Source organism: Mustela putorius, unplaced genomic scaffold (assembly GCF_011764305.1).
Source record: "Mustela putorius furo isolate JIRA1106 unplaced genomic scaffold, ASM1176430v1.1 tig00000281_pilon_pilon_pilon, whole genome shotgun sequence".
In the NCBI taxonomy this organism is placed as follows: domain Eukaryota; kingdom Metazoa; phylum Chordata; class Mammalia; order Carnivora; family Mustelidae; genus Mustela; species Mustela putorius.
Window position 1 is genome coordinate 5991372 of NW_025421343.1, and position 18606 is coordinate 6009977.

An 18606-nucleotide genomic window follows, 5' to 3' on the forward strand; every position below is an offset into this window, starting at 1 on the left:
TTATGAAATATATGTGGATGCTCTTTCTTTCAGCTATTTTCTCTTTTTGGGTCTTATTTCATATTTGAAGTCAAAGACTGTATTAAAATTGCAAACAAAGTTGGTTTTAAATTAGAATGTTGGCAATTAGCTCACTCATTTATATCTCATTTCCTATCTTCACTGGGTTTAAGCTGTGTATGTCTTCAAATTACCTTTCCAAGTAAAAAATTGCATCCTTTCCTATTCCCTTATACTATTACCTCTTCTGTAATTATGTTAGTACAGTGGAATAATTTTTATTATAATTTAAAAGAAATTTTAGTCATATGACAGAAGGAGAATTCAATTTTTAGTTGTGAAGATCACTGAATAAACCATCACCAATGACTGATTTATGTGCCTGATTGGCAAAATCTAATATTTACTTCTGCTCTTATTTGTCAACGTAGCAGAACATCTTACGGGTTACCTGAACCTCCTTTTGTAAGAAAAGTAAGAGAGAGTTACTTGATTATCTAAATTAGAAAGATAAAAACTGTAGAATATAGATAGTAAAAGTATACTCCTAAGAAGCAGCATCTTTTCTAGATCTTTCACCAAGCAGCCCAGCATGTCATGAGCCCCCCCAGGAGCTCTGGTGGCTTTCCTGAGTCTTGGCTGCTGGACTCTGAAGTACTCTCTCCATGGAGAGTAGCTGACCTCATGTCCTTCCACTGGAGAACATATGGATGGACTTGAACTCTCCCGATGATTCCAGAAATAAGAACAATTGCAAGATTTGAGGGGGTGGGAGGTTGGCAGTGCTAAAGAACAAAGGATCAGGGGCACCTGGGTGGCTCAGTGGGTTAAGCCTCTGCCTTTGGTTCAGGTCCTGATCCCCGGGTCCTGGGATAGAGCTCTGAATCGGAATCCGTCTCTCTGCTCAGCAGGGGGCCTCCTTCCCTCCCCTGCTGCCTGTCTCTCTGCCTACTTGTGATCTCTCTCTCTGTCAAATAAATAAATAAAATCTTAAAAAAAAAAAAAAAGAACAAAGGATCAGCTTGGGAGCAGCCCCATGGCCATGTGTTGATAATTTTAGGAACAGATTAGTCTTGAAAATGTGAGCGAATAATTTAAGTCTCTGAAGGGCTTTAATGATACTCCAAAAAGAAGAATTAAAATGCTGTACACAAAATAATAAGTTATATTTCTGGGGCATCCCCCACATACACTCTCTTCAAGTATTCCTTCTACACATGTACAATGTTCAACCACAAAGGTGTCTGTTTTAGGTTTTGTTTTTTCCTCCTGATCCCATTTCCAATGATATTTTGGTTCCTTGGACACATTTCAATATGTCTTATAGAAAGGCTGCCCAGACAACTGTCTTGCTGGCTCTCTCTTCCATTGTGCTCTGCTTCTATAATCATATCTTACATTAAATAAATATTATTAAATGAAATTTATTCTGAGCCACGACCATAAAACTTGCACCTTAAGCTTACATGTAATAACCACGAATTGCTACTCACATCATCCCATGGGGCAGACCACAAAAATGCCCCCAGAGTTTATCATCTCCGTGGCATAGTTTACAAAACACTTCTATTCTATATGCATTGTAGGATTTGACTTTGCAACAATCTGGAAATGGGATTAGAAATGATAGTCTAATTATCCCTATATATAGCTAAGTTAAAAAAAGAATCAAAAGAATATAAACACTAAATCTTGGGATGTTATAGAACTAAGGAACGTTAGAGCAGAGATTTAAATTCAGGTATGTTGGTGCCAAAACATTGTTACCACTATAAAATGCAAAATACTAAGTGATTTTCCAACAAATACTTTTTTTTTTTTTTTTTTTGAGTCAGTGAGGGGTCTGGGGTAAAAAAAAAAAAAAAGAAATTAAAAATTTAAAAAATTAGATTTCTCAATCCTGAAGAAATTGCCAGCATGTCTCCTTAAATACCAACCTGGTGCCAAATTGCTGAGAGACCTTGAGTGAATCCATTTACCTCTCTGTGTTTGCCTTTACTGACCTGTCACACAAATGCGCCTGATTGCATGGATACAAATACTTCATTCAGCTCCAAAGCAAAAGTTATCATTTGGAGTAGTTGCGCACCAAGCCAGTGGTTGTCAATGTCATTCATTCTCTGATGCCTTCTAGAACAATGTTGAGATCAGCTAAGGAAGTGGAACAAGGAAATTTGAAAGGATGTCCCTAAAATGAGGGCAGTTGTGGATTTTCAAACATTTCAGTAGGCCCTAAATATAAGCGTATCTTAACTCCTCCTTCCTCTCCCCTCTGTGGTCTACTACCACATAACCCTCAGCTCTCTGTTAATCCCTGCCCTATATCTGGAACTAATATTTGCCAGTAGGGATTGAAAGAGTCTTAAGTCAACATTGTGGAATTTTGTATTTAAATTTAAGTCATGTTTTATAATCATGCAGATATAAGATTCTGCTCATACGGGGCTTGAATTCTATCAACCTGGCTCTGCTTTCAGCCACAGCTGAGTGGACACATCCACATGGGTTTCCACTTTCTGATGGTCTCCTCCCCACATCTTCTGGACTCTCTTTTGGCCCCTGACTTTTCCAGTGTACAGAAATTGGCCTGAGAGTTACTGTTAAGCAAATAGGCAAACCTAGAAGGTGGAGATCCTGAAATAGATTGGCATGACAGGGAAAGAAAGTCCCAGAAGTGGTTATGCCTCAATTGACTTGTACTTCTAAAAATGTACCTTACATTGGCTTTTCTCCTTTTTCATGCTTTCACATGTTTTATCCTCCTTTATCCTTGGAACTTTTCTCAATTAAATTGCCTTCTTGCATATCCTGGACTCAGACTCTCATTGTGGAGATACCATAGGCGAAGTCACTCTGGCCTTGACTTTGTAGGCTAGCTGTGAAAACTTCGACTTTGGTCCTATTGGTAAGACCACTGTTAGTATAACATTATGAAATAGAATTCTTCATCTAACTCCTAGCCAATCTCCTATGAATTAGCAAACCCTTTATATTCCAGCCTCCCTAAGGTTGGTTTTGCTCTAATTTTCCATCTTTGAAGGGATAGATTCCTTACTGTAAACTCTAGTCTTTTGAATGCACTCCCGCTGGCTACTGCTTGTAAATCTATGTTGCTTTTGGAATTTAGTCTACTTCGGGATTCCCTGTCACTGTGTGCCTTTGGGACATATGTCTACCATTTCAGATTAGACTGTTGGTCTCCAACTGCTGTTTAGGTCAAATTACCGTTGTAGATCAAATGGCTGCCCAATCTGAAGTTTCTCTAAGTACCTTTAACTGAATTTCTTGTGCCTTCTCTGCCAGAGTAAGTATGTGTAGTCCTTAGCTCTGTTCTCTCCTTATACCTTCCATCCCAGCTATAGGGAAACAGAACCCCACGTAGCTGCATCCCACATTTGGTATAGCAGAGGTGAGTAATTCCCTAAACAGCTGTAAAAATGCTACCTCAGGATTCCATCCTTTAGGAAAAGGACATTATTTGAACTTCTTTAGACAGGAAAGTACAGCATATGTGTTCTGTAGTATTGGAAAATCCTTTTGGGAGCATAGCTTTTATTCACCTATAGGACTATAGGCATCCCGCCCAGTATCAAACCCTCACTGGACAAACTGTGTTTCAAGTCCTTTAAAAAGGCCTGTAATTTCTTAGATTAGGGGTCATTTCTGATGTTGGGTCTGGAACATAAATGGGTAATATCAAAATATGTTCCATTTCTTTATCCAGAAGTCTAAATAAGGCACCATTTTAAAGCATGGAAATGAATCCTGCCTACTGTGCTGACCAAAGGACATTATGGCTACCAATGATCTCAGCTGAATTTCCCACCCCACCTGCTTCTGAGGAATAATAGCTTCTCCTCTTAGGAATGCCTATCCTCATAAGGATTACCCAAACCTGGTGTGGGGTTCCATGGTGTAATGGTTAGCACTCTGGACTCTGAATCCAGGATTACCCAAACCTGGAACCATAAGGTTAGTGGGCTTCTACGATATATAGCGTTAGACTTCTTCCCTGTGATTTAGAAGAAAATGAATGTGAGGGACAGGAGTGATACTGAGTTGAAAAAAAAAAAAAAAAAAGCCAATCTGGCATACATGGATGTTTGGAGGCATCTAGAAATTTTCTTTCAGATCTACCTGAATCAGTCCCATCTCCCTTATTCAGAGACACTGACCTTCCCTTACTGATTTCGTCATGTTTGTGATTTCATTTTTCTTTTCTTCTAGTGGACTTGGCTGCAAATACTCTCTTGAGCTTTGCTCCTGTAAAAATAATCTGATGACATGGGGAGTTGTGGAAGTCTTCTCTGACATCATCAGGATGCAGAAGCCATGTTGCTCGTCTTCAGTGCATCACTGTTTTCCCCTTATTTATCCAACAAGACACTTCCACTCTCTTTTAGTTGTCTAACTGCTACTTGGCTTTCTGATTTGCTCTATACTGTAAAAAACAAACTTGTACATTTAATAACACTTGATCATATAAAACACATTGCAGTAATACTTTCACAAAATAAAAGCTCTTCAAACCTATTTTGAACATATATCACTAACTTTATGAGAAATGCTCTAATCCAAAACGATGAATCTGGGTAACAGAGGATTCCTGTAGAATTAAATTCTTTACAGAAGAAATAGTTAAGTATTCAATGGATATGCAGGCCATATTTATATAGTTTCTTTGTGTGTATAATGAGGGTGAGAAACTAAGTAATACCCAAGGAAACTGTCTACAATTCAGAGCCCTATGAGTCCAATAAACTCAACACTCTATCCTTGTTTCTTATGTTAAAATAAAAATAAATGATATTGGCTCATGTCCACACACCATTTATTAAGTCCTTATTCTTTGCTAGCACTGAGCTATTTTTCTCACACTCTGACAGTTATATGTCATCATATCCATTTTATACTTGAGGTGTCTAAGGCTATGGGGACCTAAGGAAATTACTCTGGGTCCACAGTTAGCTAATAAACACAGCCCTGGGTCTGAGTCAATATCCGTAGTTTGGGCGACACTAATTTTTGCCTGCAGGGGGAGTCAGTCTCATCTCCCATATTTACCTTCAGTTTGCTGGGTTAGAGTCGGTTTAAACATAAGTAATGGACATTTACTTATGATTTCCTTTTTATTGTGCACCCACAAAGGGTATGGCACAGATGGATGGAGGGGCCTCATCTGCTTGGGCACTACTTTTCCATAGGAAGACTAAGTGGGTGTTTCAATCCACCTGTGCTCTGAGCTTTGTGAGGGATTTTCTTTTCACTTGTTGATTCCAGATTTGCTTTTTTTTTTTTTTTTTTTTTTAACTGTCAGTGACAACAGCCAGTACAGTAGCCACTAGCCACATGTGGCTACTAAGAACTTTTAGTGTGGCTACTCCAAACTGATATGTCCTTTATGTGTAAAATGCACACCTGCTTGTAATAATTTAGAAAAAAAATACAAACCCAAGAATTTAAGGTATTTTCTTAATCGTCTATGAAATATACTAGATGTATTGGGTTATCCAACATATAATTTCACCTATTATTTTTAACTTTTTTTAGTGTGACTATAGAAAAATTTTAATTATATATAAGATTGGCATTATATTTCTATCATACAGATCTGATCTAGAGGCCTGATATTCAGAAACCATCCTCAAAGAAAAGAGGCAGGGTGCCATTAAAACTGCTATTTGGTCATTAGTCCCATTAGTAGCCTATAAAATGAATCGGTGTTCTATAGCATACCAGGTTATCTAAACAGAAGACTAACTTAGGGTTATGGAATCAAATCTTAGGACAACAAAGATTACATGGTCTTGGTGAAGCCCCTCAAAAAGCAATAGAAAATCTAAACAGATTCCATAACTTTTTTGGAAAGGTAAAGTCCTGTGTAGATTGTAAGAAGCCTCTGGTACTTCTGTCTTACTTCTAATAAAATGTGTATTTTGTAGAAAGAAAATTAGAAACCAATATTGGAAAAACTACAAGTTCATTTCAGTGCCCTGGGACACTTTGTAGGGAACCACAGACTGTTGGTGGGGCAGCAAATTTTCACAGGCAGTCTGAAGAGTTGGGGTTTAGCTTTTCTCTGGATCAGCACCTTGGGAAGGGTGTCCATCAGGTCTGGCGGGGTGCCAGTGTGTTGGGTATTTTGGCCCTTGGTATGAATTCTGTTTGTCTCTTTATCCTGCATTGTATATAAGGCTGAACAATGGGCAAAGGTCTGCATATTTATAATAGTCATGAATTTGGAAAATGTAGAACATCGTTTTAATTAAAGGGAATTTGTAAACAGAAAAGTAAAAAGGGGTAAGACCACTTCTTTCTTGTTGTGGGAGTTAGGGGAGTAGGTGAGAGGTGTGTTCTCTTCTTGGATTGCTTAAGAAAAAGATCTCAATCCAAGACTAAGAAAGAAACTTTTAAACGTTTGGAAACATTTAGGTTTTAGAAATTGTGGACAGTGTGGGTTAGAAACAGAGAAACAATTACAAAATTACAATGAAAAGTTAAAAGGACTTCACAAATAGGCATGTTATTATAATGTTTCCTTTGGCTTTGAACATCAGAAACTCAAAAGATAAAAGGGGTTAGATGAAAATGGATTTTTTTTTAAGATTTTACTTATTTATTTGAGAGAGAGGCAGCACAGAGGGAGAGTCAAAGGGAGAAGTAGATTCTCTGCTGAACAGAGATCCTGCTGAGCAGAGATCCTGACACTTAGATCATGACCTGAACCGAAAGCCGATGCTTAACCAACTGAGCCACACAGGCGCCCCTGAAAATGGATTCTGATGCTGAAACTCAAACAAGATTTATGAGAAATAGAAAGGGAAAAAGAGGAAACAATTAGATCAAGCAAAGTGACTACCTACAAATGGTAGAAAAGGAATGGGATCAATTTGAAGTAGTTTGAAAGGAATTAGGAGGCATTAAAGAGAAATGGAAGTGGGCCCCAGAGAGATGAGAGACAGAAAGAAGGGACCTTTATGACCTCAGGAATTTAGAGGTTGTCCAAAGAGGCAGTTTGAGAGAAGAGCACATGGTACCTGGTACAGCACTTCTGAATGGCTCCTCAAGGATGGCCCATCTAGTAGAACCAACAGTTCCTCTCTGGTTACCTGTTGAGAGAAATTTTCTAACAGGAATAACTGAGAGAACAGGGCAACAATCTGCCCAGAAAGAAGCAGGATGCTCAGGCTGAAGGAATACAAAAGGAGAAAACAGAGGCAGTAGCCTTCCAGGCAGAAACATGGCAGCACAGAGCTCAGCAAGCCCTAGGATATTTCTGGGGATTGAAAACATCTAGAGAAGGGCAGAAAACAGGGACCATGGAACATTTAATATCATGACATTTTCTTGGAGATTTCCTTGGGCTTGGTATGGGGAAACTTGTTTGTATAGAAATTGGATATCGTCTCTCTGGTCAAGGCTCATTATTAGTCATTAAGTTGTAAAGAAACATGGGGATCAATTGAAACTTTAAAAGGAAATGGACATTTTAAATGCTTGGTACACATACTGACAGGGAGGAGGTGATGTCCAGAAAGATTTAGAGGATGGGCAATAAAGCCATTTTAATTTCTAAATATTACTTTTTTTTAAAAGCAAGTGTGTTTGGGGCCCCTCAATGTCCCAGGTGGTTAAGCATCTGACTCTTGATTTCAGTTCAGGTCATGATCTCAGGGTCCTGGGATGGAGCCCCATAACAGGCTCTGCAGTCTGCACGGTGTCTGCTTGAGATTCTCTCTCTCTCTCCCTCTCCCCCAACCCTCCCTCCATTCATGCTCTTTCTCTTTCTGTCAAACAAATAAATAAACCTTCTTATATAAAGCAGGTGTGTTTGATATGCTGTCTTAGAGAGAAAATATATTTTAAGTAGTAGATGTTTCCCCTTTAGGATTTTGGAAGCAGAGTGTCAAATTACTCTTTTGATGTAAGACTGCTCCCAATTGAGTATAAAGTTCACAAGTATCCATTTCTACATAAACCAGAATGGATCGATTTATCATTGGTCAAGAGAAAAAAAAATTTTTAAGCTTTTTTTTTTTCATATTTTCTCTGTCTACCATTTTTGTCCCAAATAACACTATCTGCTCCAGTCTGGTAATATGAGTGTACCTCTAGTCCCCATAGGATTGGATGTTGGGAGCATAAAATTGTCAAGGGAAATGGTGTTTAAGAGCTAGATGTTTGGAATGTTTCCTGTTATTACTCTGGAATTTTAGAAAACTGGAGTGCTTCTTAAAGATATACATCCATTTCTGAAGAAGGCATCCCTGGAGAGCAATTCACATCCCCTCTGTGATTCACGTGAGATCCCTTTAAGTGGGACTAAGTCTAATTAGAAAATGATGAAGGAGATGGCATGCTTTGTCGATACTGTGTTCCTAAATTTACCTCTGGGGAGAAAGGAAAGTAATTAATTTTGTTTTAGATTTAATGTATCTGCAGGAATTGAATGGATTTGCTGATGGGGGAGCTGATATATCAGAACTTTATAGGTTACAGAAAAATTGGAGGCATTGTATACTTTCAGCACATTGATTACAATCAAGATCTTTACCTCATCTGGTGCACTTGACTCTCAAAATTTGGACAGGGGATATCTCAGCAGAGTAGACTATGTGCTTTGAGATACACCAATAACCTATCTGGAAAGATAAAGAGAGATTTGGGTGCAAAAGGAAAAAAAAAAAAACAAAAAAACTCTTTATGAAAGACCTTGAAGGTCCTGAGGGTTTGTACCCTATTTCCTGGGTTCCCAGAACAACCAAAAGTGGGCACAAAGATTTAACAGAACTTTTCTCATCTTTTGCCAATGTTCTCCCTTGGAAAGATTTATACTACCGACTAACTGACCAATAGAGTCTATACTTCCACTTCTTTGTTTCTAAACTCAGTGGTTCCTTTCCTCATCTGTCACCCCTACAGGATACATCTGGATAAAGGATGATGAGAATGTATATTGGTTCAAAATAATAGAGATGGTTTTTTTGGTATTCATTTCATTTTTGTTTATTTCCCCCTATTTTTCTTGGCAGTTAATGTCCTTATATGTGTCCATACTTGCTTCTTACTTAGGAGACAAGGCCTAGAATGAATAGCCTCACTTGGCTTTGCCCTATAGATGTGATAGACTTAACTAATAAAAATATAGTTCATAAATGTAGTGGGTATACTTGTCCTTGTTCCTCCACTAGGGATAGCTAAAAATCCTGGAAATTATGTATAAACCAAGAATATTCTGAAAGGTAGAGAGATGAAGAGATTTGGGGAACCAAGGAATGGAATGGTGTTGAATTCCCTGATTTCCCTGATTTTTTTTTTTTCTTGTTTCATGTATCTTAGACTTATATCTGAAGAAGCTGGCAAACTGGAAATGCCAATGATACAAAACACACACACACACACACACACCCCAACCCAAATGAAGTCTCTTATCTCTAGCCAAAAGACCAGGAAAAAACCAAGCAGGAAAACAGAGAACTTTAAGGTTATAATCATTCTACTTCAGTCAAACACCACAACAAAAACTGTGCCTCATGCCAGCAAAGACTGAGTGGGGAAGTTAGACTTCCATCCTTACGTGGTTGCAAAAAAAACACCCTGATATTTCTACTAGAGTATTGTAGAGAAGGCCAAGGACTCAGGATTTTCCTTCCAGCCAGCTGCTAAGGAAGCTCTCCAATGCTGTGGTTTCAGTGAAGATCATAAGGGGACCCTAGACTTCAATCCCCACATGATGCCCTTTTCTCTATTAATGTGGATCATATGGCAGCTTCATTTCTTAATTTTTGAGGAACCTTCATACTCTTTTCCATAGTGGTTGCATCAGTTTCCCACCAACGGTACAAAAGGGTTCCCTTTCCTCCACCTCTCCATCAGTATTTATTATCTCTTGTCATTTTGATTGCTAGTACACATCTTAGCAGGTGTGAGGTGATATCCCATTGTGGTTTTGATTTGCATATCCCTGATGATGTCGAGCACCTTTTCATATATCTATTAGACATTTGAGTATCATCTTTGGAAAAAAAAATGTCTATTCAAGTCCTTTGCCCACTTTTGAATTAGATTATTTGAGTTTTTGTTTGTTTGTTTGTTTTGTTTTTTAACTACCTTTATCAAGTTGTATAAGTTCTTTATATACTTGTGTGTTAATATCAGATGTATGATTTACAATTACTTTCTCCCCTTCCATAGGTTGCTTTTTCATTTTATTGATTGTTTCCTTTGCTGTGCAGAAGCTTTTATCATATAATCCATAAATTTCATTTCTGGGCGTATATCTGAAAGAAGTAAGATTACTGTGTTGAAAAGATATCTGTACTCCCATGTTCACTTCATCATTACTTACAATAGCCAAGACAAGAAAACAACCTAAATGTCCATCAACAGATAAATAGATAAATAAAATGTCACACACACACACACACACACACACACACACACACCCCATGGAATACTATTCAGCCATAAAAAAGGAAGGAGATCGTGCCTTTTTCAACAACATGGATGGACCTTGAGGGTATTATGCTAAGTGAAATCAGCTGACAGAGAAAGACAAATTTTGTATGATCCCACTTATAGGTGGAGTTTTTTAAAAGAACAAACTCATAGAAAAACTATGGCTACCAGAGGCAGAGGCTAGGAGCTGGGGAATTGAATGAAGGTGGCCAAGAGGTACAAACTTCTAGTTACAAATAAGTACTGGAGATGTAGTGTACAACATCATGACTATGCCATACACCTGAAACTTATACAGTGCTATCTGTCAATTATATCCCAATAAAACCCCACAAAATGGGAAAAATTACAATCATTCAAAATAAACAAAATGAAATATGTAGGTGTAAGTCCATCAAAATATTTATAGGGTCTTTATGCTGCAAACATAAAATTCTGCTGAAAGAATTTAAAGATCTACATAAATAGACATACTTAATTCATGGATTGGACGACCTAACATAGCAAAGATACTAATTCTTCCACAGTTACTATTACTATCCATGTTCAATGCAGCCCATAATCTCATAACATGCCAAGCAAACATTTTATACAGATATAAACAAAATTATTTTAAAATTTGTATGTAAGGGTAAATAAACTGCAATAGGAGGAAAAATAGACTCACCAATGGAATGGTATAGAGAACGTGTAAAAAGACCACACAAATAAGCCCAAGTGCTTTTTTGACTAGGGATTCATTGGAAGAAAAATAGTTTTGTCAACAAGAAATGCTGCATGAATAATCGAATATTTATAGGCAAAAAAAAAGGATAGAAAGAAAATAAAAGAAAAAAGAAAGAAAAAGAACCTCAACCTAAGTCTCACAACTTATATAAAAATTATTTCAAAAATGGGTCATGCACTTAAATGTAAAAATGTTAAATTTTAAAATTTTTAGGAAAAATAATAGAATTTCTAGGACTAGGAAAAAACTCCTTACAACTGACATCAAAGTCATAGCCATAAAAGGAAAACTAATAATTTGGCCTTTATCAAAGTTAAAACATTTTGCACTGTTTAGATCCTATTAAAACAATGAAAAGATACTGAGTGGAAGAACTATAAAAATTCAGTAGTAAAAATATCAGTTGAAACATGTATGAAAGAAATTAAGAGATATATTCACTGTCTTAATTTTTTTTTAGTTGTGGACTTCTTATTCTTAAAGTTTTATAATTTTTTCTTGTTTGGCCCTAGTATGTTTCATGAACAGAACACATTCCCAAAATAGTAATGATTATTCAGGGCTTTATTTTGTTTTGTTTGTCAATTCTGGGGTGTGAGGCATCATCCTTTGTTAATGATTATAAAAATCTATTTGTGTTTGTGCTTGTGTGTGTGTGTTGAAAGTTGTGAAGTTGTGAAGCCCTCAATGCATATGTATGCATGTGTCTGGATTGTGTGGGTTGATAACGCACTCCAAGACTCTAATTACCCTGGGAAATGTATCACCTTTTGAATTTGAGGGAAAGTAATCTGGAAGGAAATATTTACAGGGGAGCCTTTGGTACAGCAGTCAAGTAGCTAGCTCCCTCTGCCTGGTTTTATCTATTCTAGGTCTTTATGGTCTAGTCTAGATAATCAGAAAAGTATTTTGTGGCTATAGCATACATACTCAATGGGAGTGATATCACCTCCAAGGAAGCAAAATTTTGTTTTTCGGGGTAAAAAAAATTCATATTTATTTTATGTATATAGTACAATTATATATTCAGTACAAAAGCAGATATTCAATATACATGTTGTAAAATATGCAATGAGGATGATTGGGGGAAAAATCCTCTTGAGGGGTATGAGAAAAAGTTTGAGAACATTGTTCTATAGTAATAAACAAAAGGAATTGATTCCTTTACGTATCTTTGAAACTGTTTTGGCCATAGGTGGTTGCTTAAGGATTTGTGAACGCAATATGCAAACCTAGTAAAGTTTCATGTAATCTTAGCCCACAACTGGCCTAATATTTGAAAATTACACGGTAAATGATGACCAACATAAGACCAAATAACTTTTACGAATCCATAATAATCGTGATTAACCTCATAATTAAAATGGAGGTTTTATGTTTTAAATGAGAAGTGAGAAGAAAAGGAGAGAGAAAGATAATGAGAGAAAGGGAGACATGGGGTGGGGAGAAGTGGGGAGGGCTGGGGAGGAAAGAAAGAGAGAAGAGAAGGAAATCTCTATTGTTTTTCCAGATGTAGAAATTTAGTATTTAGATAGAAAACAAAGCTATAAAGGAAATCCTTAGTGTTTAACAACACTCAGTCAATCATCAAAAAGACTATCTTGCTACTCTTCTTCAAGCACATACGCAGAAACTAGAAGCCACGGATCTTTGTGACTGGAGTATGGAAAGGCAGACAACCAATGAATGCAGTAAATCATTCGGGGGTGAGGTGAAGGAGGAAATGGTATCATGTAATTTTCTTTAAGGTTCTGTGTTTTCCCTCCACCACACATTTGATGATGGTCCTTTCCGAGAAAGCACTACTGTTTTTGTTTGCTTTCCTTGTTCTTACTCTGTTATCACAGTTCTCTCTTAATGGAGAATTCCAAGCAGATAAGAGGAGTTTGAGATAATAATTCTGTGGCAAGCTCAGTAGAATAGCACACTCTTTAACAACAGGAGCAAGGTAACAATATCAAGTAGATGTGAACAATGTGCTTTCTACAGGTAAGAAATCCTGCTTACGGCGGACCTCATTCCCTAATGACTGATGTTGTAGGATCCTGCTACCTTTTGCTTCTTGGCAAGCCCATAAGGAATACTGTATGTAACTCATTAACTTAGAATAATAACTTCACAGAATTTAATTACTTTAAATACTCATAAAAAAGAAGGTGAAAGAGAGCTAGTCTCAATACAAATGGGCATTCATGCTCTCGAATGCAAATGATTGCCTTCTCACGCAAGTAACACAAGGTATGCCATCCAAGTGATCTGTAACTCACTGCAAATGGCAACATATTTCACACAGAAGGTATTTATATACCAGGCTAATAGGCAATCAAGGCTTTGAGAAAAATAGGTATCAATGTACGGTGGGACAAATTCAAGGAACCCTAATTACATTTACATTAAACAATCAAGTAAAGCAAATCCCAGCAGAGATGCCAAAACACAGGGACAGCCTTACATGCAGACGAGATGAGCACTAAAATTATTTCAAAATGTAAGGAAGACTCTTCTCCTCCAAAATAATCTCTGCTGTGTTTATGATACTGTAATTTATAATAAGAAGTGTATATTTGTCTTTGTCCCCTTCCTAGCACAAAACTCCTCAAACAGTTGGAATTTCCTAAATAATGAAACCAATAAAGCTGTCATTTGTTGTTCATTACAAGCCTTTTCAACCACACCTGAGTTTATGTTAATGGAGTGATTTTTAAAAAGCCCCTAATATACCAGCAGGATGGGGGCTGGTTGTAGGGACCAAAGATGTAATTAGAATGTTAGAACTTTCAGCTCCAGCTTTCAGAGGCTGGAGGTTGACTTAATCACCAATAGCCAGTGTTTTAGTTAATTATGCCTAGATAACGAAGCTCCATTAAAATCCCTAAAGCACAAGGTTTGAAGAGCTTCCTTGTTGGTCAGCATGTGGAGATGCTGGGAGGATGGCACACCCGGAGGGGGCACAGGGCTCCACACGCCTTTCTCCAGACCTTGCACAATGCGATTCTCTCTTCTGGCTGTGTCTGAGTAATAGCCTTTATAATAAATCAGTATTGTAGTAAGTAAACTTGGCCCGAGTTTTGTGAGCCATTCTAGCAAATGCTGGAACCCGAAGAGGAGATCACAGGAACCTTGGATTTACAACCAATGGATCAGAAGTCAGGGGAGAATGTCAGAGAATTGCTTGATGTGGAAAATTCTTCGACAGGTCTGGTATCAAAAGTGAAGAATTGAAAGTAGAAGAGAACAGAGTTTTTCCTTTCCATATTGAATTTTAAAACATTACAAATTGTGCAGGCTTTTTAGAAGTCTTTATGCAGATATCAAAACATGGTTTGCTGGTCATGGGGAATAATCATAATCTAGGTTTCAGAAGTGGAATGAAAGGTTGGAATGAAAGGTCACTAGATCAAGCAGGAAACACACTGTGATGCAAAAATCACTGAACATTCAACCGGAGTTTAGTTTAATAAACTTTTGTTGTTGCTGGACTCTAGGAACTGAGTCTATAGACAGTAAAAAAAAAAAAAAAAAAAAAAAAAAAAGTGAAATATACACATAATGTCAATGCAATAAGAGAAGCAGTAAGAAACGAAGTTTAGGATAATGATAAAGGACTTGGACCTTGTAGTCAAAATGACCTAAGAAAGCCTAGGGCAATTTTTTACAAACTTTGTGGTCTAAGGTAGGGTAGGCAAACTTTTACTGTAATGGGCCACAAAGTAAATATCTCAGGCTTTGTGGACTACATATGGTCTCTGATACAAAATTTTTGTGTCTTTGTGTGTTTACTATCCTTGAAATTTACTGACCACATAAAAATAGGTTGTATGGCATATTAGGTCTGTGGGTCAGTTTGCGAATCCCTGGTCAAGGACAAGTTACGTATCCTTAGTGTCCTTCTGTTTCCTTATCTTGTAATGGGTATAATAATTCTCTTGCATTAAATATTAAATAAGGTAATGCTTGCTTTACCTTAAAATATGGTATCTGTTTTATAAATGGTAGTAGCTGGAGACATTATGGTAGTTGTCACAGTTGAGTAGTTTACTATTGACTTAATTATTATTATAAAATCACTACTGCTTTTATTTTATTAAAACATTTGCTATAAAATTGCTGTCATTTTATTCCCCAGTGTTGTGGTTGTTCCACTGAATAAAATTATGTCCATTTCGAGGGAGAAGAAAGCCTTTGAGAAGAAAATGGGTCAGCTATGTCTAGTAGGTGTAGTAAGTAGACACACAAACAGAAGTAGAAAATGGACTAGGATTAGAAAAAATATCAGATAATTTAACAAAAAGCTGAGGATGAACCCATGCAGCATAGCATTTCTTGCATATTCATTCAGTGTGGGATTATATGTAATGTGGCATTTTAAGTACATACATGTAGTGTTTTTCTTGGTCAATTTTCATTAGGTTCCTCTCAATTCTTTTCCCAACTAGGACTTGCTTTTTGTACTTCCATGTCCTACTTTACATTGCCTAATTTGAGCAAGAATCCTGCTAAATTGGTATAAGCAGAATTCCCTACCCTCCATTTCTGATCATCCTCAATGATATCTAATCAGGTTCCCCATCCTCCACCATCCCCCAGGTGATGTCTTATCACCTTAGTCTACCTTCAGGAAGAATTATTAGGTCAGTTTAGCCAGAATCCCTCCTAGCCCAAAGTTTCTTAGTAATTTTCCATCCACTGAGCCCCCAACTCCCCATCTCTCCGGCTGCTCCATGGCTATAAATTCCCACTTTTCCTTGTTGTACGGAGTTGAGCTTAGTCTCTGTCCCCTACTGTGAAACACTATTCCAGTTATCCCCCTGAATAAAGTCTGCCTTCCTATGATATAATAAGTGTCATGAATATTTTTTTCTTTAGCATCACATGTAGGGTTAGGTAGAGCTAGATCACAGAGCATTTCTTCAACATAATACAGCAGTGGGTGTTATCCTCTAGGAAAGAATTAAATAACATTGGATAAAGGAGTTGAAGTATGGAAGTCAGATGGGCCTGACCCTTCTGATATTGGGCAAATAATGGATGATCACTTGATCAAGAAAAAAAAAAAAAAAAAGAAAAGGTCACTCTGGCTAGAAAGCAGAGAATGTGTTAAACATGGAGGAGATAGCATTGTGGGTGGGATCTTAACATATTTCCAAGTATTAGTGCAGGATTTTATCTAGTGCATGCTAGAGAGATATGCAAGAATGGTCTGGAGTTTCTGACTCAGGTGGTACTCGGATACAAGCACATTAATAGGGATTATGATGACAGGAGCAGTGACAGATTGGACTGAGAAGATGCACTCAGTTTTGAGCATGCTGAGTTTGATGTCTACCATGGTCATTTAACTACACACATCTAGCTGGTGGTTGCCTATTCAGTCCTGAATATTGCAACTGAATATGCTAATATATATAGTCATTTTACCTAAGTGGAAGTGGGTGAGTTTGACCAGGACAATATGTACAACAAAAAGAAATATGGATGAAAACAATATGCCCCACTCCTTGATAACGTTTTCTGTTAAAACATGAACAAAGGACTAGTTTAGTTTTGCAGTTGTGGTTGACATAAATCATGCTAGGAGGAAAAGAATGATGCCGAGATAAGGAATCATGCAGAATTTGGCAGATCAACCTGTCCCTTAAAATACTGCAAATCTTAAGAATCACTATATGTTGGCTAACTGAACATAATTAAAAAAAAAAAAGAATCACTATATTGCAGAATTTCCCAAAATGCGATTTCAACATGCACTAAAGTTAATTGAGTACAAGTCTTGCAGTTATAATCCAAATCAAAACATGACCCACGAAGAAATTAGGCAGGTTGATAGAAAGGTGTAATTTCTATTCTGTGTTGAATTGAGTAGAGCTATCCTTTCTTTATCTACTTATTATCTCACATTGTTTAAAAACAACTAGGCAAATTAAATTCTGACCTTTCAAGCCGAAGCAAATGAGAAAAAAGAAAAAAAAAAGTACTGTCCTTATTACTGATCACCTGATCTTACTGGTCTTTAAACTGGCACTGAAACAAAGAGGCGATTGGCTATGTTTGCCAGCATCAACATCAATTACGTCAAAATCAGAAGGATTGGATTTGCCATCAGAAATTGCTCCTTCTTAAATGATTCTTCATAGCAGGAGAATGCACTCAGCAATGATGATGGCCTATAAAATAGAGGCAGATTTTCAATATACTCAGCAGACTGCTGGAATCTTTCCTAAATATTTTGCAGACCCAAAACAATCATATAGCACAAACACTTGGGGTCATGTGAATAAATATGGAGACCAAACTGGCAAAGATAATATGCTTCTTTTTTGTCTCAAATGTTCTAAATTACAGTAGTCAGACAATACTAGGTGGGATGCCAGCTACTTCAAAATAGTACCTGCATACCTACTCTGATGCACAGTGGCTTTCATTCCATTTGGTATCATTGATCCTGGCTAAGAAAAGCATCATCATCATTACTACAAGCACATATAATGTTTAATTATGGCAAATAGTTTTCTCCAATCTTCTCCAATCTTAACTCATTTAATTCTCACAACAATCTTACAGTTTAGATGAGATTATTATCACTCTTTCTGAAGATGAGCTATATAGACAGTATAAGTAATTTCCCCAAGTATTTGCCCAATATTAAATAGCTAGTAAATAGCAAAGGTGAGCTTTATACATAAAGTGGCTTGTTTCCACAGTCTGTGCCTTTAACCACTGGATCTCACCTCACTGTAAAGATTTTCTAAAGACATAAAGTTGGGAAAATGGCACATCAGAATTCAGATATACCAGAGGCAGAACTATTTGTTAGATTCGCGAGGACTGGTTTAGAAGATTACAAGATTTTTATCTACATGAGGAAAGGAATTAGCATCTTCCTTTTTTGGGAGCATCCATTATCATAAAAATGGAGACAGTTCATTTAATGAAGAGAGTCTTTAATGAGTGACAAAATTCAGTGGAAAAATGGCATTTCAACCATTGGCCATTTCAAAAGTCTGTGAATAATACTAATGGGCACTTTGGGGCAATGTGAGCTTAGCAATTAGATGTCTCAGAGCTGTAAGTAAGAATATGTAGCCTTCAGGTAATGATATTTCCGGTTTTCCATGACTTTTTCTAGGTTAGAAACAACTATTATAGCTCTCTAACTTATCTATAGACATGGAGCATAGTGATTACTTATGCAGATGTGGAAATAAATGAATTCCACCTAAAAGAATACAATCAGAGTCTATTCAGAGCTTTCTGTAACAAGAGAGTTAGCCACCATCACTTGCATTTGGCAGAGACTCAAATGCAGACAGAGGAGTGGGAAAGCTTCAGAGTGAAAAGAAGGGAAGACATCATAGATTATGCTTATGCTCTATTGGATGTGGTTGACATGGGGAAATTGGAGTCAGGCTAACTAGAAGTAG